The sequence below is a fragment of the Pongo abelii genome, chromosome 15, assembly GCF_028885655.2.
Source record: "Pongo abelii isolate AG06213 chromosome 15, NHGRI_mPonAbe1-v2.0_pri, whole genome shotgun sequence".
Lineage (NCBI taxonomy): Eukaryota > Metazoa > Chordata > Mammalia > Primates > Hominidae > Pongo > Pongo abelii.
The window spans coordinates 3,259,787-3,287,598 of NC_072000.2; positions in this window are offsets into that span (position 1 = coordinate 3,259,787).

Genomic DNA, 27,812 nt, shown 5'->3' on the forward strand with positions numbered 1-27,812 from the left:
TGGAATGGAATGTAATGGAATGTGGAATGGAATGTGTAATGAAATGCAATGGAAGGTGGAATGGAATGTGCAATGGAACGTGGAATGGAACAAGGAACGGAACTTGGAATGGTACGTGGAAGGGAATGTCAAATAGAATGCGGAATGGAACGTGGAATGGAATGTGGAATGGAATATGGAATGGAATGTGGAATGGAATGGAATGGAATGTGGAATGGAATGTGGAATAGAATGGAATGGAATTTGGAATGGAATGTGGAATGGATTTAAATGCAGTGTGGAATAGAATGGAATGCAATGTGGAATGCAATGGAATGGAACGTGGAATGGAATGTGGAATGGAATGGAACGGAATGTGGAATTGAATGGAATGGAATGTGGAAAGGAATGTGGAATGCAATGGAATGGAAAGTGAAATAGAAAGGAATTGAATGTGGAATGAAATGGAATGGAGTGGAATGTGAAATAGAAAGGAATGGAATGTGGAATCAAATATAGAATGGAATGTGGAACGGAAAATGTAGTGGAATGTGGGATGGAATGGAATGGAATTTGGAATGTGATGGATTGGAACGTGGACTGGAAAGGAATGGAATGGAATGGAATGTGACATGGAATGGTATGGAACGTGGAAAGAAATCCAATTTAATTTGGAATTCAATGGGATGGCATGAGGAATGGAATGGAAAGGAATGTGGAAAGGAAAGGGGAATGGAAAGGAATGGAATTTCGAATGGAATGGAATGGATTGCAGAATAGAATGCAATGGAATGGAAGTTGGAATTTAATGGAGTGGAAAGGAATTCATTGGAATGTGGAATGCAACGCAATGCAATGTGGAATGGAATGGAATGGAATGGAATGGAATGTGGAATACAATGGAATGGAAAGGAATGGAATGTGGAATGCAATGGAAGGGAATAGGGAGTGGAATGTGGAAGGGAATGGAATGGAATGTGGAATGGAATGGAATGCAATGGAATGAAGAATGGAATTTAACGTGGATTGGAATGGAATGTAACGTGGAATGGAACTTGGAATGGAATGTGGAATGGAATGGAATGGGATTTGTAATGGAATGTGGAAGGCAATTCAATGGAACCTGGAATGGAACGTGGAATGGAACGTGGAAAGGAAAGTGGAATGGAACATGGAATGGAACGTGGAATGGAATGTGGAATGGAAAGTGGAATGGAATGTGCAATGGAATGGAATGGAATGTGGAATGGCATGGAATGCAATATTGAATGGAATGGAATGGAATGGAGTGGAATGTGGAATGGCATGGAATGGAACGCGGAATGGAATGTGGAATGGAATGCAGTGGAATGTAGAAGGCAATGGAATGCAAAGTTGAATGGAGTGATTAATGGAATGTAGAATGGTATTGGAACGTGGAATGGAATGGAATGGATTGTGGAATTCAATGCAACGGAATGTTGAATGGAATGGAATGAAATGGAAATTGAAATGGAATGAAATGGAATGTTGAATGGATTGAAAAGGAAAGTGGAATGAAATGGAATGTAGTGGAATGTGGAATGGAACAGAATGCAATGTGGAATGCAATGTGGAATCGAATGTGGAATGGAATGTGGAAAGGAATGAAGTGGAATGTGCTTTGGAAAGTGAAATGGAATGGGGTGGAAAATGGAATGGTATGCAATAAAGAGGAAAGTTAAAATGAATGGAATGCAATGTGGAAAGGAATGTGGAAAGGAATGGAATGGAATGTGGAATGGAATGTAGAATGGAATGCAAAGAAACGTGGAATGGAACATCGAATGAAAAGTGGAATGGCATTGAATGGAATGTGGAAAGGGATGGAATGGACTGGAATGTGGAATGGAATGGAATAGAAGGTGGAATCGAATATAATAGAATGTGGAATTGAAGGGAATGGAGTGGAATATGGAATGTAATGCAAAGCTATCAAGAATGGAATGTGAAATGGAATGCAGAACGGAATGGAGTGTAATGTGGAATGAAATGTGGAATGGAATGGAGTGGAGTGTGGAATGGAATGAAATGGAATATGGAATGGAATGGAATGCAATGTGGAATGGAATGTGGAATGAAACGGAATGTGAAATGGGATGGAATGGAAAGTGGAATGAAATGGAATGGAATGTGGAATGGAATGGAATGAAATGTGGAATGGAAAGTCAAATGGAAAGGAATGGAACGTGAAATGGAATGGAACGGAATGTGGAATGGAATGGAATGGAAAGTGGAATGGAATGTGGAATGCAGTGGAATGGAATGTGGAAAGGAATGTGGAATGGAATGGAATGGAATGTGGAAAGCAATGTGGAATGGAATGGAATGCAATGTGGAATGCAATGGAATGGAAAGTGGAATGGATTTTGGAAAGAAATGGAATAGAAAGTGGAATGAAATGGAATGTGGACTCGAATGGAATGGAATGGGGAATGGAATTCAATGGAATTTGGAATGGAGTGAGATGGAATGTGGAATGGAATGGAAAGGAATGTGGAATGGAATGGAATGGAAAGTGAAATGGAAAGGAATGGAATGTGGAATGCAATGTGGAATGGAATGGAACGGAATGGAAAGAGCAATGGAATGGAGTTGAATGGAATGGAATGTGAAATCCAATGGAAAGGATTGTGGAACGGAACGGAATGGAATGCAATGTGGAATGGAGGGGAATGGAAAAGAATGGAATGAAATGTGGAATATAATGCAATGGAATGCGGAATGGAATGGAATGGAATCGAAAGTGGAATGGAATGCAATGGAAAGGAATGGAAAGTGGAATGGAATGGATGGGAATGTGGAATGGAATGTGGAATGGAATGGAATGGAATGTTGAATGGAACGGAATAGAATATTAATTGGAATGGAAAGAAACATGGAAGGGAACGGAATGTGGAAAGCAATCTATTGGAATAGAATGGAATGGAATGTGGAATGAAATGGAGTCGAATGTGGAATGGAATGGAATGGAAAGTAGAATGGAATAGAAAGGAATATGGAATGGAATGGAATGGAAAGGAATGGAATGGAATGGAAAGGAATGGAATGTGAAATGGAATGGAAGGGAATATGGAATGGAATGTGGATCGGAATGGAAGGCAATGTGGAATGGAACGGAATGGAATTTGGAATGGAATGGAATGGAATGTGGAATATAATGGAATGCAATGTGGAATGGAATGGAATGGAATGTGGAATGGAATGTGGAATGAAAGGGAATGACATGTGAAATTGAATGGAATGGAATGTAGAAAGGAATAGAATGGAATTGAAGTGGATAGGAATGGAGTGGAATGTGTAATGGCATGTGGATAGGAAAGGAATGGAATGTGGAATGGAACATGCAATGTAATGCAATGGAATGGGGAATAGAATGGAATGGAATTTGGAATGGAATGAAATGGATTTTTGTTTGGAATGGAAAGGAATATGGAATAGAATGTGGAATGGAATGTGGAATGGAATAGAGCGAAATGTGGAATGGAATATTGAATGGAAGGGAGAGGAGTGTGGAATGGAATTGAATGGAATGTGGAATGGAATGGGGAATGGAATGTGGAATGATATGGAATGCAATGTGGAATGGAATGTGGAATGGATCGTGGAATGGTAAGTGGAATGGAAATTGGAGTGTACCTTGGAATGGAATGTGGAATGGAATGAGGAATGGAATGAAATGGAATGTGGAATGGAATGGAATGCGGAATGGAACGTGGAATGGAATGGAATGTGGAGTGGAATGGAAAGGAATGTGGAACAGAACGGAATGGAGTGGAATCTGCAATGTATTGGAAAGGAATGTGGAATGGAATGGAGTGGAATGCGGAATGGAAAGACGAACGGAATCGAATGGAATGGAATGGAATGACGAATGGAATGTGGAGTGGAATGGAATGGAGTGGAATGTGCAATGGATTGGAATGGAAAGAGGAATGGAACGTGGAATGGAATTTGGTATGGAATGGAGTGGAATGAGGAATGTAAAGTGGAATGCAATGGACTGGAATGTGGTATGGAACGGAATGGAAAGTGGAATGTAATGCAACGGAATTTAATGGAATGTGAAATGGAACTGAATGGAATGTGGAATGCAACGTGCAATGGAATGGAATTGAATGGAATGGAATGAAATGTAATGTACAATGGAATGGAATTGAATGGAATGGAATGTGGAATGGAATGGAATGCATTGCAGAATGGAATGGAATGGAATAGAATGTGGAGTGGAAGGGAATGGAAACGAATGGAATGCAATGTGGAATAGAATGCAATGGAATGTGCAACGGAAGGGAATGGAATGTGGAATGGTATGGAATGGAGTACAAGGTGGAATGGAATGGAATGGAATGTGGAATGGAATGTGGAATGGAATGGAGTGAAGTGTGGAATGGAATGTGGAATGAAATGGAATGGAACGTGGAATGGAACGTGGAGTGGAAAGTGGAGTGGAATGGAATGGAACGTGGAATGGAATAGAATGGAATGTGGAATGGAATGGAATGGAATGTGGAATGAAATGGAATGGAAGGTGGAATGGAATGTGGAATGGAATGGAAAGAAACGTGGAATGGAATGGAATGGGTGGAATGTGGAGAGGAGTGTGGCATGGAATGGAATGGAATGTGGAATGCAATGTGGAATTTAACGGAGTGGAATGTGGAATGGAATGTGGAATGTAAAGTAGTGGAGTGTGGAATGGAATGGAATGGTATTTCGAATGCAATGGAATGTAATATGGAATGGAATGTGGAATGACATGGAATGGAAAGTGGAATGGAAAGTGCAATGGAATGGAATTGACTGTGGAATGGATTGGAATGTAATGTGGAATGGAATGGAATAGAATGGAATGTGGAATGGAATGTGGAATGGAGAGAAATGAAATGTGGTATGGAATGTGGAATGGACTGGAATGGAACGTGGAATGGAATGCGTAATGCAACGGAATGGGACGTGAAATGAAATGTGGAAAGTAATAGAATGGAACATGGAACGGAACGTGGAATAGAATGTGGAATGGAATGTGGAATGGAATGGAATTGAATGTTGAAAGGAAAGTGCATTGGCATGGAAAGGAACGTTGAATGGAACGTGCAATGGAACGTGGATAAGAATATGGAATGGACCGTGGAATGGAACGTGGAATGGAATGTGGAATGCAACGTGGAAAGGAACGTACAATGGAATGTGGAATGGAACGTGGAATGGAACGTGGAATGGAAAGGGGAATGGAACGTGGAAAGAAATTAAATGGAAAGTGGAATGGAAGGTGGAAGGGAATGTGGAAGGAAAGTCACATGGAATGGCAAGGAATGTGGAATGGAATGGAATGTGCAATGGAATGGAATGAAATTTGGAAAGAAATGGAATGCGATGGAATGGAATGCAGAATGGAGTGGAATGGAATGGAATGTGGAATGGAATGGAATGCAATGGAATGAAATGGGGAATTGAATGGAAAGGAATGGAATGCGGAATGGAATAGAATGGAATGGAATGGAATTTTGAATGGAATGAAATGTGGAATGGAACGGAATGTAACGTTGAATGCAGTGGAATGGAATGTGGAATGGAACGTGGAATGGAATGGAATGGAATAGAATGTGGAATGGAATGAGAAATGGAATAAAATGGAAGGTGGAATGGAATGTGGAATGAAACGTGGAATGGAATGGCAGGGAATGGAATGGAATGTGGAATGGAAAGTGGAATGGAACATGGAATGGAATGGAATGGAATGTGGAATGGAACAGGGAATAGACTGCAATGGAATGTGGAAAGGAATGGAATGGAATGTGGAATGGAATGGAATGCAATGTAATGTGAAATTGAACGAAATGCAATGGAATGGAATGGAATGTGGAATGCAATGTGGAATGGAATGGAATGTGGAATGCAATTTAATGCAATGGAATGGAATGTGGAATGGAATGGAATGGAATGGAATGGTATGCGGAATGCAATGGAATGGAATAGAATGGAATGGATTTTAGAATGGAATGAAATGTGCAATGGAAGAGAATTCAAAGTGGAATGGAATGGAAGGGAATGTGGAATGGAATGTGTAATGGAACTTGGAATGGAATGAGATGGAATAGAATGAGGAATGGAATGGAATGTGGAATGCAAAGTGGAATGGATTGGAATGGAATGTGGAATGGAATGTGGAATGGAATTGAACGGAATGTGGAAAGGAATGTGGAATGGAATGTGGAATGCAATGCCATGGAATGGAATGGGATGTAGAATGGAATCTAGAAAGGGACGTGGAAAGGAATGGATTAGAATGTGGAATGGAATGTGGAATGGACTGGAAGGGAATGAAGAATGGAATGGAATGGAATGTGGAATGGAATGGAATGTGGAATGCAATGCAAAGGAATGGAATGTGGAATGCAATAGAATAGAATCTAATGGAATGGAATGTGGAATAGAATGGAATGGAATGTGGAAAAGAATGAGGAATAGAACGTGGAATGGAGTGGAATTGAACGGAATGGAATGTGGAATGGAATGTGGAATGGAATGTGGAATGGAACGTGGAATGGATTGTTTCAAAAGGAATGGTATGTGGAATGGAATTTGTAATGGAAGGTGGAATGGAATGGAATGGAATGGAATGGAGTGGAATGTGGAATTCAATGAGGAATGGAACGTGGAATGGAACGTAATTGAATGTGGAATGGAATGTGGAATGGATGGGAATGGAATGTGGAATGGAATAGAATGGAATGTGGAATGGAACAGAATGGAAAGTGGAATGAAAAGTGGAATGGAATGCAATGGAATGTGGCATGAAATGGAATGGAATGTGGCATGAAATGGAATGGAATGTGGAAGGGAATGGAACGGAATGGAATGTGGAATGCAATGGAATGGAATGGAATGGAATGTGGAATGGAACACTGAATGGAATGGAATGCAATGAGGAATGGAATGAGGAAGGGAATGGAAGGGAATGTGTCATGGAATGGAAGGGAATGTGTCATGGAATGGAATGGAATGTGGAATGGAATGGAATGGAATAGATTGTGAAATGCAATTGAATGGAACGGAATGGCATGGAATGTGGAATGGAATGGAATGTAACGGGGAATTTAATGTGGAATGGAACGTGGAATGAAATGGAATGTGCAATGTAATGTGGAATGGAAAGTGGAATGGAATGGAATCGAATGTGGAATGCATTGTGGAATGGATGTTAATGTCATGTGGAATTGAATATAATGGAATGTGGACTGCAATACCACTGAATGGAATGGAATGTGGAGTGGAATTGAATGCAATGTGGAATTGAATGGAATGGAATGTGGAATGGAATGCAATCGAATGTGGAACGAAATTGAATGGAAAGTGGAATGGAAATAAAATTTAATATGGAATGGTATGGAATTCAATGTGGAATGGAATGGAATTGAATGTGGAATGGAACGTGGAGAAGAATGGAAAGGTACGTGGAATGGAATGAAATGGAATGTGAAATATAATGCGGAATGGAATGGAATGTGGAATGGAATGGACTGGCATGTGGAATGGAATGGAATGGAATGCAATGTGGAATGCAATGGAATGGAAAGCAATGCAATGTGGAATGGAATGGAATGTGGAATGGAATGTGGAATGGAATGTGGGATGGAATATGGAATGGAAAGTGGAAAGGAATGTGGAACGGAATGTAATGGAATGTGGAATGGAATCTGGAATTTAACTTGCAATGGAATGGAATGTTATGGAATGGAATGGAATATGGAATGGAATGGAATGTGGAAGGGAATTTGGAATGGAACGTGAAATGGAATAGAATGGATCTTGGAAAGGAATGGAATGGACATTGGAAAGGAATGGAAGGTGGGATGGAATGGAATGGAATGGAATGGAATGTGGAATGGAATGTGGAATGGAATGGAATGTGGAATGGAATATGGAATTGAATGGAATGGAAAGGGGAATACAATGGAATGGAATGTGGAATGGCACGTGGAATGGAATGGAATAAATGGGAATGTGGAGTGGAATGTGGAACGGAACGTGAAATGAAATGGAATGTGGAATTGAAAGTGGAATGGAATGGAATGGAATTTGTAATGCAATGGAATGGAATGAGGAATAGAATGTGGAATGACGCGTGGAATGGAATGGAAAGGAATGGAATGTGGAAAGGAATGTGGAATGTAATATAATGGAATGGAATGCAATGTGGAATTGAAAGTGGAATGGAAAGTGCAATGGATTGGAATGGAATGGATTGGAATGGAACGTGCCATGGAATGAGGAATGAACGTGGAATGGAATGGAATGGAATGTGGAATGGAATATGGAACGGAATGGAATGGAATGTGGAATGGATAGGAATGGAATGTGGAATGAAATCGAATGGAATCAAATGTGATATGGAATGGAAAGGAATGGAATGGAATGGAATGTGCAATGGAATGTGGAGTGGAATGCAATGTAATGGAATGTGGAATGGAAGTTAATGGAATGGAATGGAATGGAAAGCGGAATGGAATTTAATGGAACGGAATGGAATGGAATACAATGTTGAATGGAATGGAATGGAATGGAAATTGGAAAGCAATGGAACAGAATGTGGAATGTAATGGAATGGCAAGTGAAAAGTAAATATAATGGAATGCGAAATGGAAATAGAATGGAATGTGGAATGGAACGTGGAATTGAATGTGGAATGAAATGTGGAATGGAAAGTGGAATGGAATGTGCAATGGATTGTGGAGTGGAACGGAGAATGGAATATAATAGAACGTGGAATGGAACGTGGAATTGAATGGAATGAAACGTGGAACGGAACATGGAATGGAATTTAGCAGGAAATGTGAAATGGAATGTGGAATGCAATGGCATGGAACTTGGAATGAAACGTGGAATGGAATGGAATGGGACGTGGAATGGAATGTGGAATGGAACGTGGAATGGAAAGTGGAATTCAATGGCATGGAACTTGGAATGAAACGTGGAATGGAATGGAATGGGACGTGCAATGGAATGTGGAATGGAATGTGGAATGGAAAGTGGAATGCAATGAGGAATGGAACATAATGGAGCGAGGAATGGAATGGAATGGAACTTCAAGTGGAATGTGGAATGGAATGTGGTATGGAATGTGGAATGGAACTATTAATGGAATGTGGAATCAAATGTGGAATGGAACGTAATGGAATGTGGAATAGAATGGAATGGAATGTGGAATGGAATGGAATGTATTGTGGTATAGGATGGAATGGAATTTGGAAATAGAATGTGGAATAGAATGTAGTAGAATCATATGGAACACGGAAAGGAAAGGAATGGAATGTGCAAAAGAATGTGGAATGGAATGTTGAATGGAAAGTGGAATGGAATGGAATGCAATGTGGAATGGAAAGTGGAAAGGAATGGAATGAAACGTGCAATGGAAAGTCGAATGGAACGCAGAATGGAAAGTTAATTGAAATGTGGTAGGGAATGGAATGGAATGTGGAATGGAATGGAATGGGAAGTGGAATCGAAAGTGGAATGGAATGGAATGGAATATGGAGTGGAATGGAATGTGGAATGGAAAGGAAAGGAATGTGTAATGGAATGTGGAATGGAATGTGGAGTGGGATGTGGAATAGAATGGAATGGAATGTGGAATGCAATGTGCAATGGAACGTGGAATGGAATGGAATGGATTGTGGAATGGATTGTGGAATGGAAAGTGGAATGGAATGGAATGGAATGTGGAATGGAATGTGAAATTGAATGGGCAATGCAATGAAGAATTGAATGGAAAGGAATGGGGAAAGTAATCTGGAATTGAATGGAATGCAATGTGGAATGGAATGTTGAATGCAATGTGAAAGGGAATGGAATGGAATGTGGAATGGAATGTGAAATGGAATGGAATGTGGATAGGAATGGAATGGAATGAGGAAGGAAATGTAGAATGGAATGGAAATTGGAATGGAATGGAATTGAATGTGGAATGGAATGGAATGGAATGAGGAATGGAATGTGGAATGGAATGGAAGGTGGAATGGAATTTAATGGAATGGAATGGAAAGGAATGGAATGGAATGTGGAATGGAATGCAGAATGGAATTGAATTTATTGTGGAATTTATTGTGGAGTAGATTGGAATGGAATGTGGAATGGAAAGTGGAATGGAATGGAGTGGAATGTGTAATGGAATGTGAAATGAATTGGAATGGAATATGTAATGGAAAGTGGAATGGAACATGGACTAGAAAGTGGAATGGAATATGGAATGGAATGCGGAATGGAACATGGAATGGAAAGAATGGAACGTGGAATGGAATAGAATGGAATGAGGTAAGGAATGGAGTGGAAAGAGGAAGGGAATGTGGAATGGAATGGAATTTAATGGATTGTGGAATGGAATGGAATGTTGATTGGAATGGAATGTGGAATTGAATGGAATGGAACGTGTAATGGAATGGAATGTGTAATGGAATGCAACGTGTAATGGAATGGAAAGGAACATGGAACAGAATGGAATCTAGAATGGAATGCAATGTAATGGAGTGTTGAATGAAATGGAACGGAATGCAATGTGGAATGGAAGGGAATGTGGAATGGATTGGAATGGATTGGAATGGAACGTGGAATGGAATGGAAAGGAACGTGGAAGGGAATGGAATGGAATGTGGAATAGAATGGAATGGAATGTGCACTGGAATGTGGAACGCAATGTGGAATGGAATTTGGAAAGGAATGTGCAATGGAACAGAATGGAATGTGAAATGCAATGAAAAGGAATATGTACTGGAATGTGGAATGGAACGGAATGGAATGTGAAATTCAAAGTGGAAAGGAATGTGGAATGGTACGGAATGGAATGTGGAATGGAAGGTGGAATGGAGTGTGCATTGGAATGTAGAATGGAATGTGGAATGCAATGCGGTTAGGAAGGTGGAAAGGAATGTGTAATGGAACGGAATGGAATGTGGAATGGAATGTGGATTGGAGTGTGGAAAGGAATGTGGAATTGAACGTAATGCAATGTGGAATGGAGTGTGGAATTGAATGTGGAATGGAACGGAATGGAATGTGGAATAGAATGTGGAATGGAATGTGGAATGGAATGTGGAATGGAGTGGGGAATGGAATGTGTAATGGAACGGAATGCAATGTGAAATGGAGTGTATAATGGAATGCGTAACGGAATGTCAAGTGAAATGCAATGGAATGTGTAATAGAAAGTGGAATGGAATGGAATGGAATATGGAAAGGAATGTTTAATGGAACGGAATGGAATGTCGAATGGAATGTGGAATGGAATGTGGAATGGAACGGTATGTAAAGTGCAATGGAATGGAGAATGGAATGTTGAAAGGAAGTGGAATGGAATGGAATGGAATGCGGAATGAAACGTGGCATGATATTGAATGGAACTTGGAATAGAACGTTGAATGGAACGTGTAATGAAAGGTGGAATGGAATGGAATGTGAAAGGAATTTAATGTAATGTGGAACGGAATATGGAATTCAGCGGAATGGTTTGTTGAATGGATTGGAATTGTATGTGGAATGGAATGGAATGGAATATGGAATGGAATGTGGAATGCAATGGAATGGAAAGTGGAATGGAATGTGGAATGGTTGTAGAATGGAAAGTGGAATGGAATGGAATGGAATGTAACGTGGAATGGAATGTGGAATAGAGTGGGAAGCAATGTGGAAGGGAATGTAGAAAGGAATGCGGAATGTAATGGAATGGAAGGAAATATGAAATGGAATGTGGAGTGGAATGTGAAAAGGAATGTGGAATGGAAAAAAATGGAAAGTGGAATGGAAAGTTTAATGGATTGTGGAATGGAACGGAATGGAATGTGGAATGGAATATGCAATGGAATGGAGTGGAATGTGCAAAGGAACGTGGAATGGAATGTGGAAGGGAATGCAATGGTATGTGAAATGGAATGTGGAATAGAATGTGAAATGGAATGTGGAAAGAAATGTGGAAATGAATGGATTGTGGAATGGAACGTGGAATGTAACGCGGAAACGAACGAGCAATGGAAAGGTATGGAATGTGGAATGGGATGTGGAATGGAACGTGGAATGGAATGGAATGGAATGTGGAATGGAATGTGGAATGGAAAGTGAAATTCAATGTGGACTGGAATGTGAATTGCAAAGTGGAATATAATGGAATGTAAGGTGGAACGGAACGTGGAATTGAATGGATAGGAACGTGGAATGGAAGGTTGAATGGAATGGAAAGAAACATGGAATGGAACGTGGAATGGAACATGGAATGGAATGTGGAATGGAATGTTTAATGTAAAGAGGAATGGAATGTGGAATGGAATGGAATGCAATGGAATGTTGAATGGAAAGGGATCGGATGTGAAATTCAGTGGAATGGAATGGAATGTGGAATGCAATGGAATGGAATGGAATGTGGAATGGAATGGAAAGATTGTGTAATGGAATATGTAATGGAATGGGAGGCAATGTGGAATGGAATTTGGAATGGAATGAGAAATTGAATGGAATAGAATGTGTAATGGAATGTGGAATGGAATGGAATGGAATGTGGAATGGAAAGTGGAATGGAATGTGGAAAGGAATGTGGAATGGAATGGAATGTGCAATGAAATGTGGATTGGAGTGTGTATTGGAATGTGGAATGGAATTTAATGGAATATGGAGTGGAATGGAATGGTATGTGGAATGGAATGTGGAAAGGAATGTCGAATGGAATGGAGTGGAAGGTGGAATGGAATTTAATGGAATGTGGAATGGAATGGGGAATGTAATGGGGAATGGATCGTGGAATGGAATATGGAATGGAACAGAATGGAAAGTGGAATGGAATGTGGAATGGAGTGTGGAATTTAATGTGTATTGGAACGGAATGTAATGTGAAATGGAATGTGCAATGAAAGGTGGAATAGTATGTTAAATAAAATGGAACGGAATGTGGAATTGAACATGGAATGTAATGGAATGGAGTGTAGAAGGGAATATGGGATGGAATAGAATGGAATGTGGAATGGATAGTGGAATGGAATGTGGAATGGAAAGTGAAATGGAATGGAGTGGAATGTGGAATGCAATGTGAAATGGAATGTAATGGAATGCGAAATGGAATTTGGATTGGGAAGTGGAATGGAACGTGGAATGGAATGTGGTATGGAACGTGGAGTGGAATGGAAAGGAACGTGAAACGGAATGTGGAATGGAAAGGAATGGAATGTGGAATGGAATGTTGAAAGGAAAGTGGAATGGTATGCAATGTAATGGGGAATGGAACATGGAATATTGTTGAATGGAACTTGGAAAGGAACGTAGAAAGGAAGGTGGAATGGAATGTGAAATGGAATGTGGAATGGATTGGAATGCAATGTGGAATGGAATGTGGAACGCAATGTGGAATGGAATGTGGAAAGGAATCTGGAATGGAAAGGAATGGAATGTGAAATTGAATTCAATGGAATGTGGATAGAAGGTGGAATGGAATGGAATGGAATGTGGAATGGAATGTGGAAAGGAATCGAAAGGAATGTGGAATGGAACGGAATGGAATGTGGAATTGAATGTGGAATGGAATGTGGAATGCAAAGGATAGGAATGTAGAATGGAACGTGGAATGGAATGGAAAGGAATGGGGAATGGAACGTGGAATGTAACGCAATGGAACGTTGAATGGGATGTGGAAAGGAATCTGGAATGGAAAGTGGAATGGAATGGAATGGAGTGGAAAGTGGAATGGAATGGTATGGAACGGAATGGAATGGAATGGAATGTGGAATAGAATGGAACACAATGTGGAATGGAATGTGGAAAGAAATGGAATGGAATGTAATGTGGAATAGAATTGAATGGAATGTGGAAAGAAATGGAATGGAATGCAATGTGGAATGGATTGGAAAGGAATGTGGGGTGGAATGGAATGGAAAGGAATGGAAAGTGGAATAGAATGGAAAGGAATGGAATGTGAAATTGAATGGAAAGAGGAATGGAATGTATAACGGAATGGAACGGAATGGAATGTGGAATGGAATGGAATGAAATGTGGTATGGAATTCAAAGGAATGTGAAACGGAATGGAAAGTCAAATGGAATGGAATGCAATGGAATGTGGAATGGAATGGAATGTGGAATGGAATGAAATGTGGATTGGAATGTGTAATGGATGGAATATAATGGAATGTGAAATGGAATCGACTGTGGAATGGAATGGAATGGAATGTGCAATGGAATAGATGTAAATGTGGAATGGAATGTAATGGAAAGTGGAATGGAATGGAATGTGGAAGGAATAGAATGGAATGTGGAAAGGAAAGGAATGGAAAGTGGCCTAGACTGAAATGGAATGTGGATTTGAATAGAGTGGAACGAGGCTTGGAATGGAATGTAGTGTGGAATTTAATGCAATGGAATATGGAATGGAAGGGAATGGAATGGAATGTGGAGTGGAATGGAATGGAATGGAATGTGGCATGGAATGGAATGGAAGGTACCATGGAATGGAATGGAATGTGGAAAGGAATGGAATGGAACGTGGAGTGGAATAGTATGGAAAGTGGAATGGAGGGGGATGGAACCTAGAATGGAATGTGGAATGGAATGGAAGGAATGGAATGTAAAGTGGAATGGAATGGAATGTGAAATGGAATGGAATTGAAAGTGGAATCGAATCTGGAAAAAAATGGAATGGAATGTGGATTGGAATGTCGAATGGAATGGAATTTGAAATGGAAATAGAATAGATTGTGAAATGGAAATTGAATGGAATGTGGAATGGAATGGAATGGAATGTGGAATGCAATGTGGAATGGAAAGTGGAATGGAACATGGAATGGAATAGAACGTGGAATGGAATGTGGAATACAAAGTGGAATGGAATGGAATGGACTGTGGAATGGAATGGACTGTGCAATGGAATGCGGAATGGAATGGAACGGAACATGGAATGGAACGTGGAATGGAATGTAGAATGGAACCTGGAAAATAATGTGGAATGTAATGGAATGTAATGTGGAATGGAGTGTGGAATCGAATATATTGGAATGGAATGGAATGTGGAAAGGAACATGGAATGGAACGTTTAATGGAACGTAGAATGGAATGGAATGGAAAGTGTAATGGAGTGGAACGGAAAGTGGAATGGTATGGAATGGAATGGAATGAAATGGAATGCAATGTGGAAAGGAATGGAATGGAATGCAATGTGGAATGGAATGGAATGTGGAATGCAATAGTATGGAATGTAATGGAATCTGGAATTGAATGTGGAATGGAATGTGGAATGGAACGGAATGGAATTGAATGTGGAATGGAATAGAATGGAATGTGCAAAGCAATGTGGAAAGGAATGGAATGGAATGTGGAATGAAATGTGGAATGGAGTGGATTGTGGAATGGAACGTGGAATGGAATGGAATGGAATTTGTAATGGAGTGTGGAATGGAATGGAATGGAATGTGGATTGGAATGGAATGAAATGTGGAACGCAATGTGGAATGGAATGCGGGATGGTATGGAATGGAAAGTGGAATGGAATGTGGAATCGAATGTAATGGAATGTGGAATGGAATGGAATGGGAAGTGGAATGGAATGGGAAGTGGAATGGAATGGAATATGGAATGGAATGGAATGGAATGTGGTTTGGAATGGAATATAATGTGGAATGGAAAGGAATGGAATCGAATGGAATGTGAAATGGAATGTGGAATGTAACGTGAAACGGAATGTGGAATGCAATGCAGAATGGAATGTAATGGAACGCGGAATGGAACGGAGTGGAAAGGAGTGGAATGGAACGTCAAATGGAACGTGGAAGGGAACATGGAATGGAATGTGGAATGGAACATGGAATGGAAAATGAAATGGAATGGAATGGAATGGTATGGAATGGAACGGAATGGAATGTTGAATGGAATGGAATGGAGTGCAATGTGGAATGGAATGGAAAGGAATGGAATGAAATTGAATGGAATGCAGAATAGAATGTAATGGAATGCGGAATGGAATGGAAGGGAATGCAGAATGGAATGTTTAATGGAATAGAATGGAATATGGAATGGAAAGCAATGGAATGGAATGGAATGTGGAATTTAATGGAAATGAAAGTGGAATGGAAGGGAATGGAATGTATTGTGGAATGGATTGGAACGGAATGGAATGGAATGGAATGTGGAATGGAATGGAATGGCGTGCAATGTGGAATGGATTCGAACGGAATGGAATGGTATCGAATGCGGAATGGAATGGAATGGAATGCGGAATGGAATGGAATGCAATGTTGGATGGATTGGAATGGAATGTGGAATGGAATGGAATGGATTGTGGAATGGAATGGAATGGAATGGAAATAAATGGAATGTGGAATGGAATGGAATGATCAATGAAATGTGGAATGAAATGGAATTGAAAGTGGAATCGAATGTGGAATGGAATGGAATGGAATTTGGAATGGAATGGAATGGAATTAAATGTGAAATGGAGAGTGGAATGGAATGTGAAATGGAAGGTAGATTGGAATGTGGAATTGAATGAAATGGAACGTGGGATGGAACGGAATGGAACATGGAAAGGAATGCAATGGGACGTGGAATGGAAGGAGGAATGGAACGTGGAACGGAATGTGCAATGGAATGCGGAATGGAACGTGGAATGGAATGGAATGGAACGTGTAATGGAATGTGGAATGGATCGTGGAATGGAAAGTGGAATAGAATGGAATGGAATGTGGAATAGAATGGAATGGAACGTGGAAAGGAATGGAATGAAATGTGGAATGGAAGGGAATGGAATGCAGAAAGTAATGTGGAATGGAATGTGGAAAGGAAGGAGGAATGGAATAGAATGTGCAATTGAATGAAATGGAACGTGGAAAGGAATGGAATGGAAAGTGGAATGGAAGGGAATGGAATGAGGAATGGAATGTGGAATGGAATATGGAATGGAATGTGGAATACAATGCAATGGAATGTGGAATACAATGCAATGGAACGTGGAATGGAATGGAATGGTACGTGGAATGCAATGGAATGGAATGTGGAATGGCATGGAATTGCATGTGGAAAGTAATGGAATGGATTGTGGAAAGAAATGTGGAAAGGAATGTGCAATGGAATGTGAAATCGAATGTGGAATGGAATGTGGAATTTCATGGAATGGAATGTGGAGAGGAATGGAATGTAATGGAAAGTGAAATAGAATGTAGAATTTAATGGAATGTGGTAAACAATGGAATGGAATGTGAATGGAATGGAATGGAATGTGGAATGGAATGCGAAATGGAATTTGATGTGAAATAGAATGTGGAATGGAAAGTTAAATGGAATGAAATGGAACGTGTAATGGAACCGATTGGATCGTGGAATGAAACGGAAAAGTAAGTGGAATAGAATGTGAAAAGGAATGTGGAATGGAATGTGAAATGGAATGTGGAATGGAATGGAATGGAACGTGGAATGGAAAGCAAAGGTACGTGGAATGGAACATGGAATGTAACGTGCAATGGAATTGAATGGAAAGTGGAATGGAATGGAATGGAATGTGGAATTGAATGGAATGGAATGTGGAATGGAATAGAACAGAATGTGGAATGGAAAGTAGAAAGGAATGTGTAATTGAATGTTGAATGGAATGCAATGGAATATAGAATGGAACATGCAATTGAATGGAATGGAATGTGCAAAGGAATGTGGAATGCAATGTGGAATGCAACGTGGAATGGAATGGAATGGAAAGTGGAAAGGAATATGGATTGGAATGGAATGGAATGTGGAATGGAAAGGAATGGAATGTGGAATTGAAAGTGGTATTGAACGTGTAATGCAAAGGATAGAAATGTAGAATGGAAAGTGGAACGGAATAGAATGGAATGGGGAATGTAACGTGGAATGTAATGGAATTTAACTTTGAAAGGAATGTGGAATGGAACTTTGAATGGAACGTGGAATAGATTGGAATGGAAAGTGGAATGGAATGTGGAATGCAAAGGGGAATGGAACGTGGAATGTAACGCAATGGAACGTTGAATGGGATGTGGAAAGGAATCTGGAATGGAATGTGGAATGGAATGGAAAGGGGAATGGAATGGTATGGAACAGAATAGAATGGAATGGAATGTGGAATGTAATGGAACACAATGTGGAATAGAATGTGGAATGGAAAGGGATGGAATGTGGAATGGAATCAGGAAGGGAATGAAATGGAATGGAATGTGGAATGTAATGGAATGGAGTGGAATGGAATTTTGAAAGAAATGGAATGTAATGTGGAATGTAATGCAATAGAATGTGGAATGGAATGGAATGCGGAATGGAATGGAATGTAGAATATAATGTTTAATAGAATTTGATGGAATGTGGAATGGAATGGAAAGTAATGGAATGTGGAACGGAGCGGAATAGAATGTGGAACAGTATGGAATGGAATGTGGAACGGAATGTAGAAGGTAAAGGAATGGAATGTGAAATGAAACGGAATGTGAAATGGAATGGAATGTGGAATGTGAAATGTAATGTGGAATGGAATGTGGAATGGAATGTGGAATGGATTGTGAAATGGAATGTGGAATTGAATGTGAAATGGAATGTGGAATGGAATGTGGCATGGAATGAAAAGGAAAGTGGAATGGAATGGAATGGAACGTGCAATTTAATGGAATGCAACGTGTAATGGAACATGGAATGCAATGGAACAGAGTTTGGAATGGAAAGGAATGGAATGGTATGGAATATGGAATGGAATGGAATGGAATATGGGATGGAATGTGGAATGGAATGGAATGGAAAATGGACTGGAACATGGAATGAAACGAGTAATTGAACGTGCAATTGAACGTGGAATGGATTGAATAATGGAATGGAATGGATTGTGCAAAGGAAGGGAATGGAAAGCGGAATGCAATGTGGAATAGAAAGTGTAAAGGAATGTGGAAAGGAATGTGGAATGGAATGGACTGGAAAGTGGTATGGAATCGAATGGAACATGGAATTGAATGGAATGGAATTGAATGTGGAATGGAATGGGAAGGAATGTGCAATTGAATGGAATAGAATGTTTAATGCAATGGAATGGAATTTGCAATTGAATGGATTTGAATGCGGAATGGAATGGAATGGAAAATTGAATGGAATGGAATGGAATAGAATGTGGACAGGAATGGAATGCAATGGAATGGAATGTGGAATGGAATGGAGTGTGGAATGGAATGGGGAATGCAATGGAATGGATTGTGGAATGGAATGGAATGGAATGTGGAATGGAATGGAATGGAATGGAATAGAATGTGGATTGGAATGAAATGGAATGTAACAGAATGTGGATTGGAAAGTAATGGAATGTGGAATGGAATGTGGAATTGAACGGAATGGAATGTGAATGGAATGGAATGGAATGTGGAACAGAATGTGAAATGGAATTTATTCTGAAATGGAATTTGGAATGGAATGTTGAATGGAAAGAAATGGAACGTGTAATGGAATGGAATGAATCGTGGAATGGAACGGAAAGGTAAGTGGAAAGGAATGTGAACAGGAATGTGGAATGGACTGTGAAATGGAATATAGAATGGAATGGAATGGAAATTTGAATGGAATGCAAAGGTACGTGGAATGGAACATGCAATGTAACGTGCAACAGAATTGAATGGAATGTGGAATGGAAAGGAATGGAATGTGAAATTGAATGGAATGGAAAGGAAAGGAATGTGGAATGGAAAGTGGAATGGAACGTGGAATGGAATGTCGAATGGAATACAATGGAATGTAGAATGGTATATGCATTTGAATGGAATGGAATGTGCAAAGGAATGTGGAATGCAATGTGGAATGGAATGGAATGGAAAGTGGAATGGAATGTGGATTGGAATGGAACGGAATGTGGAATGGAAAGGAATGGAATGTGGAATTCAAAGTGGTATTGAACGTGGAATGCAAAGGATAGAAATGTAGAATGGAACGTGGAATGGAATAGAATGGAACAGGGAATGGAACGTGGAATGTAATGGAATTTAATGTTGAATGGAATGTGGAATGGAATGTGGAATGCATCTTTGAATGGATTGTGGAATGGTTTGGAATGGAAAGTGGAATAGAATGTGGAATGGAATGTGGAATGGAATGTGGAATGGAATGGAATGGACTGTGGAATGCAAGGGAATGGAACGTGGAATGGAATGGAACGGAAGTTGTAATGGAAAGGAAAGGAATGTGGAATGGAATGTGGAATGGAATTGAATGGAATGGAATGTGGAATGCAATGTGGAATGGAAAGAGGAATAGAACGTGGAATGGAATAGAACGTGGAACGGAATGTGGAATACAAAGTGTAATGGAATGTTATGGACTGTGCAATGGAATGTGGAATGGAATGGAACGGAACATGGAATGGAACGTGGAATGGAATGTAGAATGGAACCTGGAAAATAATGTGGAATGTAATTGAATGGAATGTGCAATGGAGTGTGGAATGGGATATATTGGAATGGAATGGAATGTGGAAAGGAACATGGAATGGATCGTGGAATGGAACGTAAAATGGAATGGAATGGAAAGTGTAATGGAAGGGAACAGAATGTGGAATGGCATCGAATGGAATGAAATGAAAGGGAATGCAATGTTGAAAGGAATGGAATGGAATGCAATGTGGAATGGAATGGAATGTGGAATGCAATAGTATCGAATGTAATGGAATCTGGAATTGAATGTGGAATGGAATGTGGAATGGAACGGAATGGAATTGAACGTGGAATGGAATAGAAAAGAATGTGCAAAGGAATGTGGAATGGAAAGGAATGGAATTTGTAATGGAGTGTGGAATGGAATGGAATGGAATGTGGATTGGAATGGAATGAATTGTGGAATGCAATGTGGAATGGATTGTGGGATGGTATGGAATGGAATGGAAATAAATGGAATGTGGAATGGAATGGAATGGAATGATCAATGAAATGTGGAATGAAATGGAATGGAATGTGGAATCGAATGTGGAGTGGAATGGAATGGAATTTGGAATGGAATGGAATGGAATGAAACGTGAAATGGAAAGCGGAATGGAATGTGAAATGGAATGTAGATTGGAATGTGGAATTGAATGAAATGGATCGTGGGATGGAACGGAATGGAACATGGAAAGGAATGCAGTGGGACGTGGAATGGAAGGAGGAATGGAACGTGGAATGGAATGTGCAATGGAATGCGGAATGGAACGTGGAATGGAATGGAATGGAACGTGTAATGGAATGTGGAATTGATCGTGGAATGGAAAGTGGAATAGAATGGAAGGGAATGTATAATTGAATGTTGAATGGAATGGAATGGAATGTGGAAAGGAATGTGCAAAGGAATGGAATGGAATGTGGAATGGAATTTGGAATGCAACGTGGACTGGAATGGAGTGGAATTTGGAATGGAATATGGATTGGTATGGAAAGGAATGTGGAATGGAACGTGCAATGCAATGTGGAATGGAACGTGGAGGGGAAAGTGCAATGGATTGTGGAATGGGACGTGGATTGGAATGGAATGGAAGGTGGAATAGAAAGTGGAATGGTAGGAATGGAACGTGCAATGGAACGTGGAATGGAATCTGTAATGGAATGTGGAATGGAACGTGGAATGGATCCTTGAATGGAATGGAATGGAAAGTGGAATTGAATGTGGAATGGAATGTGTAATGGAATGTGGAATGGGTCATGGAATGGAAAGTGGAATAGAATGGAATGGAATGTGGAATTGAATGTGGAAAGGAATGGAATGGAATGTGGAAAGGAATGTGCAATGGAATGGAATGGAATGAGGAATGGAATTTGGAAGGCAACGTGGACTGGAATGGAGTGGAATTTGGAATGGAGTATGGATTGGTATGGAATGGAAAGTGGAAAGGAACGCGGAATGGAATGTGGAATGGAACGTGGAAGGGAAAGTGCAATGGATTGTGGAATGGGACGTGGATTGGAATGGAATGGAATGTGGAATGTAAAGTGGAATGGTAGGAATGGAACGTGCAATGGAACGTGGAATGAAATCTGGAATGGAATATGGAATGGAACGTGGAATGGATCCTTGAAATTAATGGAATGGAAAGTGGAATGGAATGTGGAATGGAATGTGGAATGGAACATGGAATGGAACGGGGAAAGGAATGGAATGGAATGTGGAATGGAATGTGCAATGGAATGGAATGTATTGTGGAATGGAATGTGGAATAGAATGAGGAATACAATGGATAGGAATGTGGAAAGGAAAGTTGATTGGAATGGAAAAGAATGTGGAATGGAATGGGATGTAATGTGGAATGGAATGTGGAATGGAATGGAATATAATGTGGAATGGAATGTGGAATGTAATGGAAAGGAATGTGGAATGGAATGTGGAATGGAAGGAGGAATGGTATGTGGAATGGAATGGAATTTTGAATGGAATGTGGAATGGAATGTGGAATGGAATAAAAAGAAATGTGGAATGGAAGATGGAATGGAATGTGGAATGGAAAGTGGAATGGAATGAAATGGAACATGGAATTGAACGTGGAATTGAACGTGGAATGGAACGTTAAATTGAATTTAATGGAATGTGGAAGGGAAAGTGAAATGTAATGTGGAATGGAATGATGAATGGAATGGAAAGCAATGTGGAATGGAATGTGGAATGGAATGTGGAATGGAATGTGGAAGGTAACAGAGAATAGAAGGGAAAGGAATGTGGAAGGGCATGTGGAATAGAATGTGGAATGTAATGTGGAATGGAATGAAATGGAATGTGGAATGGAATGTGGAACGGAATTGATTGGAATGTGGAAAGGAATGTGGAATGGAATGCAATGGAAAGTGGAATGGAAAAGAATGGAATGTGTAATGGAAAATGGAATGGAACAGTATGCAATTTGGAATGGAATTTGAAGTGGAGAGTGGAATCGAGTGTGGAATGGAATGGAATGGAAAGTAGAATGTACTTTGTAATGGAATTGTGGAATGGAAGGTGAAATGGAATGGAATGTAATTTGCAGCAGAACGTGGAATGGAATGGAATGGAACATGGAATGGAAAGCGGAATGAAAGATGGAATGGAAACGAATGGAACGTGGAATGGAGAGTAGAATGGAATATGGAAACGATTGAAATGTGGAATGGAATGGAACAGAATGTGGAGTGGAATGGAATGAAATGTGTAATGGTATGGAATTGAACTTGGAATGGAATGGAAAGGAATGTGTAATGGAATGTCGAATGAAATGCGAAATGGAAGGTGGAATGAAAAGTGGAATGGAACAGAATGAATGGAACATGGAATGGAATGGAATGGAACGTGGAAAAGAACGTGGAATGGAACGTGGAATGGAATGTCGTATGGAATGGAATGGAATCTGGAATGGAATGGAATGGAATGTGGAATGAAACGAGGAATAGAAGGTGGAATGGAATGTGAAATGGATTGTACAATGGAGTGGAATGGAATGTGGAATGGAAAGTGGAATGGAATGCAGTGGAATGGGGAATGGAATGTGGAATAGAAAGTGGAATGGAATGGAATGGAATTGATTGTGGAATGGAATGGAATGGATGTGTAATGGAATGTGAAGTGGAATGTGGAACATAGTGTTGAATGGAATGGAATGGAATGTGCAAAGGAATGTGGAATGGAATGTGGAAGGGAACATGAAATGGAATGGAATGGAATGGGGAATAGAATGTGGAAGAGAATGTAGAATGGAATGTGTAATGGAAAGGAATGTGTAATGGAATGTGGAAGAGAATGTGGAATGAAATGTGGAATGGAATGTAATTGACTGTGGAATGGAATGGATATGAACGTGGAAAGGAATGTGGAAGGGAAGACAATGCAATGTGGAATGGAACGGAATGAAATGTGGAATAGACTGTGGAATGGAATGTGGAACGGAATGGAACTGAATGTGGAATGGAATGTGGAAAGCAGTGTGGAATTGAATGTGGAACGGAACAGAATGGAATGTGGAATGGAACGTGGAATGGAATGTGGAGTGGAATGAGGAATGGAAAGTGGAATGGATAGGAATGGAAAGTTAAATGGAAAGGAATGGAATGTCCGATGGAATGTGGAATGGAATGGAATGGAACATGGAATGGAATGTGGAATGGAATAGAATGGAACGTGGAATGAAATGTGGAATGGAATGTCTAAAGGATTGGAAAGTGGAAAAGAATGGAATGGAATGTGGAATGTAAGGGAATGCAATGTGAAATGGAATGTGGATTGAAATGTGGAATGGAATGTAATGGAACGTGGAATGGAATGGAATGGAACATGGAATGAAATGTGGAATGGAACGTGGAATGGAATTTCGGATGGAATGGAATGCAATGTTGAACGCAATGGAATGGAGTGTCTAATGGAATTTGGAATGGAACGGAATGTAATGTGGAATGGAATGTGAAATGGAATGCGGAAAGGAATGTGGAATGGAATGGAATGGCATGCGGAATGGAATGTGGAATGGAATGGAATTGAATGTTGAATGGAATGGAATTGATTGTGGAATGGAACGGAAACTAATGTGGAATCGTTTAGGGAATGAAATGTGGAATGGAACGTAGAACAGAAGGTAATGGAAGGTGGAATGGAATGGAATGGGGAATGGAATGGAGTGGAAAGTGAAATGGAATGTGGAACCGAAGGTGAAATGGAATGTGGAACAGAAGGTGAAATGGAATGTGGAACGGAAGGTGAAATGGAATGTGGAATGGAATGTTGAATGGAATGTGGAATTGAATGTGGAATGGAATGTGGAATGGAATGGAATGGAATGTGAAATGGAATGTGGAATGGAATGGAATGCAATGGAATGTGGAACGGAATGTTGAACGGAATGTGGAATGGAATGTGGACAGGAATGTGGAAAGGAATCTGGAATTTAACAGAATGGAATGTGAAATGGAATGCAATGTAATGATTAACGGTATGTGGAATGAAATGGAAAGAAATGCGGAATGGAATGTGGAAAGGAATGTGGAATGGAACGGAATGAAATGTGAAATGGGATGTGGAATGGATTGTGGAATGCAATGTGGAATGGAATGTAGAATGGAATGCGGAATGGAATGTGGAAAGAAATGCAGAATGGAACGGAATGGACTGTGGAATAGAACGGAAAGGGATTTGGAATGGACTGGGGAATGGATCGTGGATTGGAATGTGGAATGGAACGGAATGGAATCTGGAATGGAATGTGGAATGGAGTGTGGAATGGAATGTGGAATGGAACGGAATGGAACGTGGAATGCAATATGGAATGGAATGTGGAATGGAGTGCGGAATGGAAAGTGGAATTCAACGGAAAGCAACGTGGAATGGATTCTGGAAAGGAATGTGGAATGGAGTGTGGAATGGAATGTGTAAAGGAATGGAATAGAATGTGAAATGGAGTTTGGAATGGAATTTGGAACGGAATGTGGAATGGAACGTGGTATGGAATCGAATAGAATGTGGAATTGAATGTTGCAGGGAATGGAACAGAATGTGGAAAGGATTATGGAATGGAATTTGGAATGGAATGTGGAATGGAACGTGGAGTGGAACGTCGAAGGAAACGTGGAATGGAATGGAATGGAACGTGGAATGGAATGGAATGGAATGGGGAATGGAATGTGGAATAGAATGTGGAATGAAATATGGAATATAATGGAAAGGAATGTGGAATGGAATGTGGAATGGAATGCAATGTAATGTGGAATTGATTGGAATGGAATGTGGAACGGAATGTGCAATGGAATGTGGAATGAAACGGAATGCAATGTGGAATGGAATGGGGAATGGAATGTTGAAAGTAAATAGAATGGAATGAAATTGAATGCGGAATGGAAAGTGAAATGATATTGAATGGAACATGCAATAGAACACTGAATTGAAAGTGGAATGTAATGTGGAAAGGAATGGTATGGAATGTGGAATGGAATTTTGGGAATGTGGAAAGGAATGTGGAATCGAATGTGGAATGGAATGTGGAATGTAATGTTGAACGGAATATGGAATGGAACGGAATGGAATGTGGAAAGGAATGTGGAATAGAATGGGGAATGGAATGTGTAATGGAACGGAATGGAATGTGAAATGGAATGTGGAATGGATTGTGGAATACATTGTCAAAAGTAATAGAATAGAATGTGGAATTGAAAGCGGAATGGAATGGAATGCAACGTGGAATGGAATGTGGGATGAAATGAAATGGAATGTGGAATGGATTGTGGAATGGAACGTGGAATGTAAAGTGGAATGGAATGTAGTGGAATGTGGAAAGGAATGTGAAATGGAATTTGGATTGGAAAGTGGAATAGAACGTGGAATGGAACGTGGAATTGAATGGAATTGAACGTCTTATGTAATGTGGAGTGGACTAGAATAAATGTGGAATGGAATGGAACGGAATGTGGAATGGAATGTGGAAAGAAATGTGGAATGGAATGGAATGGAATGAGGAATTTAACGTGGAATTTAAATGAATAGACCTTGGAATGGAAGGTAGATTGGAACGTTGAATGGAATGTGGAATGAAATGGAATTGAATGTGGAATGGAATGGAATGGAATGTGGAATGGAACGGAATGAAATGTGGAATGGAATGGAATGGAATATGGAATGGTATGGAATGGAAAGTGGAAAGGAAATTGGAATGGAATGGAATGGAATGGGGAATTGAATGGAATAGAATGTGAAATGGAATGTGGAATGGAATGCTAAATGGAATGGGGAGTGGAATGGAATGCATTGCGGAATGGAATGGAATGGAATGTGGAATGCAATGCAGAACAGAATGTGGAATTCAATGTGGAATGGAATGTGGAATAGAACGAAGAATAGAATGAATTGGAAACTGGAATGGAAAGTGGATTGGAATGGAAAAGAATGTGGAATGCAATGGGATGGAATGTGGAATGGAATGTGGAATGGAATGTGGAAGGAAATAGAATATAAAGTGGAATGCACTGTGGAATGGAATGGAAAGGAATGTGGAATGCAATGTGGATTGGAATGTGGAATGGTATGTGGAATGTAATGGAATGTGGAATGGAATGTGGAACGGAATATAATGTAATGCGGAATGGAAGATGGAATGGAATGTGGAATTGAAAGTGGAATGGAATCGAATGGAACATGGAACGGAAAGTGGAATGAAACGTGGAATGGAATGGAATGGAATGGAATGGAATGTGGAATGTAATGTGATATGTAGGGTGGAATGTTATGTTGAATGGAATGGAAAGGAATGTGGTATGGAATGTGGAATGCAATGTGGAATGGAATGTGGAAGGGAACATGGGATAGAATGGAATGGAATGTGGAATGGGATGTGGAATAGAATGTGGAATATAATGTGAAATGTAATGGAATGGAATGTGGAAAGGAATGTGGTATGGAAAGGAACGGAATGTGGAATGGAATGGCATGGATGTTTAAAGGAATGTTTCATGGAATGCAATGGAATGTTGAGTGGAATGGAATGGAAAGTGGAATGGAATGTGGAATGGAAAGGAATGGAATTTGGAATGGAATGTGGAGTGGAGAGTGGAATCCAATCTGGAATAGAATGGAATGGAAAGTGGAATGGAATTTGTAATTGAATTGTGGAATAGAACGTGAAATGGAATGGAATGGAATTTGCAGCGGAACGCGGAATGGAAAAGAATGGAACATGAAATGGAAAGTGGAATGTAACTTGGAATGGAAAGGAATGGAACGTGGAATGGAATGCGGAATGGAATGTGGAAAGGATTGTAATGTGGAATGGAATGGAATGGAATGTGGAATGGAAGGCAATGGAATGTGGAATTCAATGGAATTGAACGTGGAATGGAATGGAAAGTAATGTG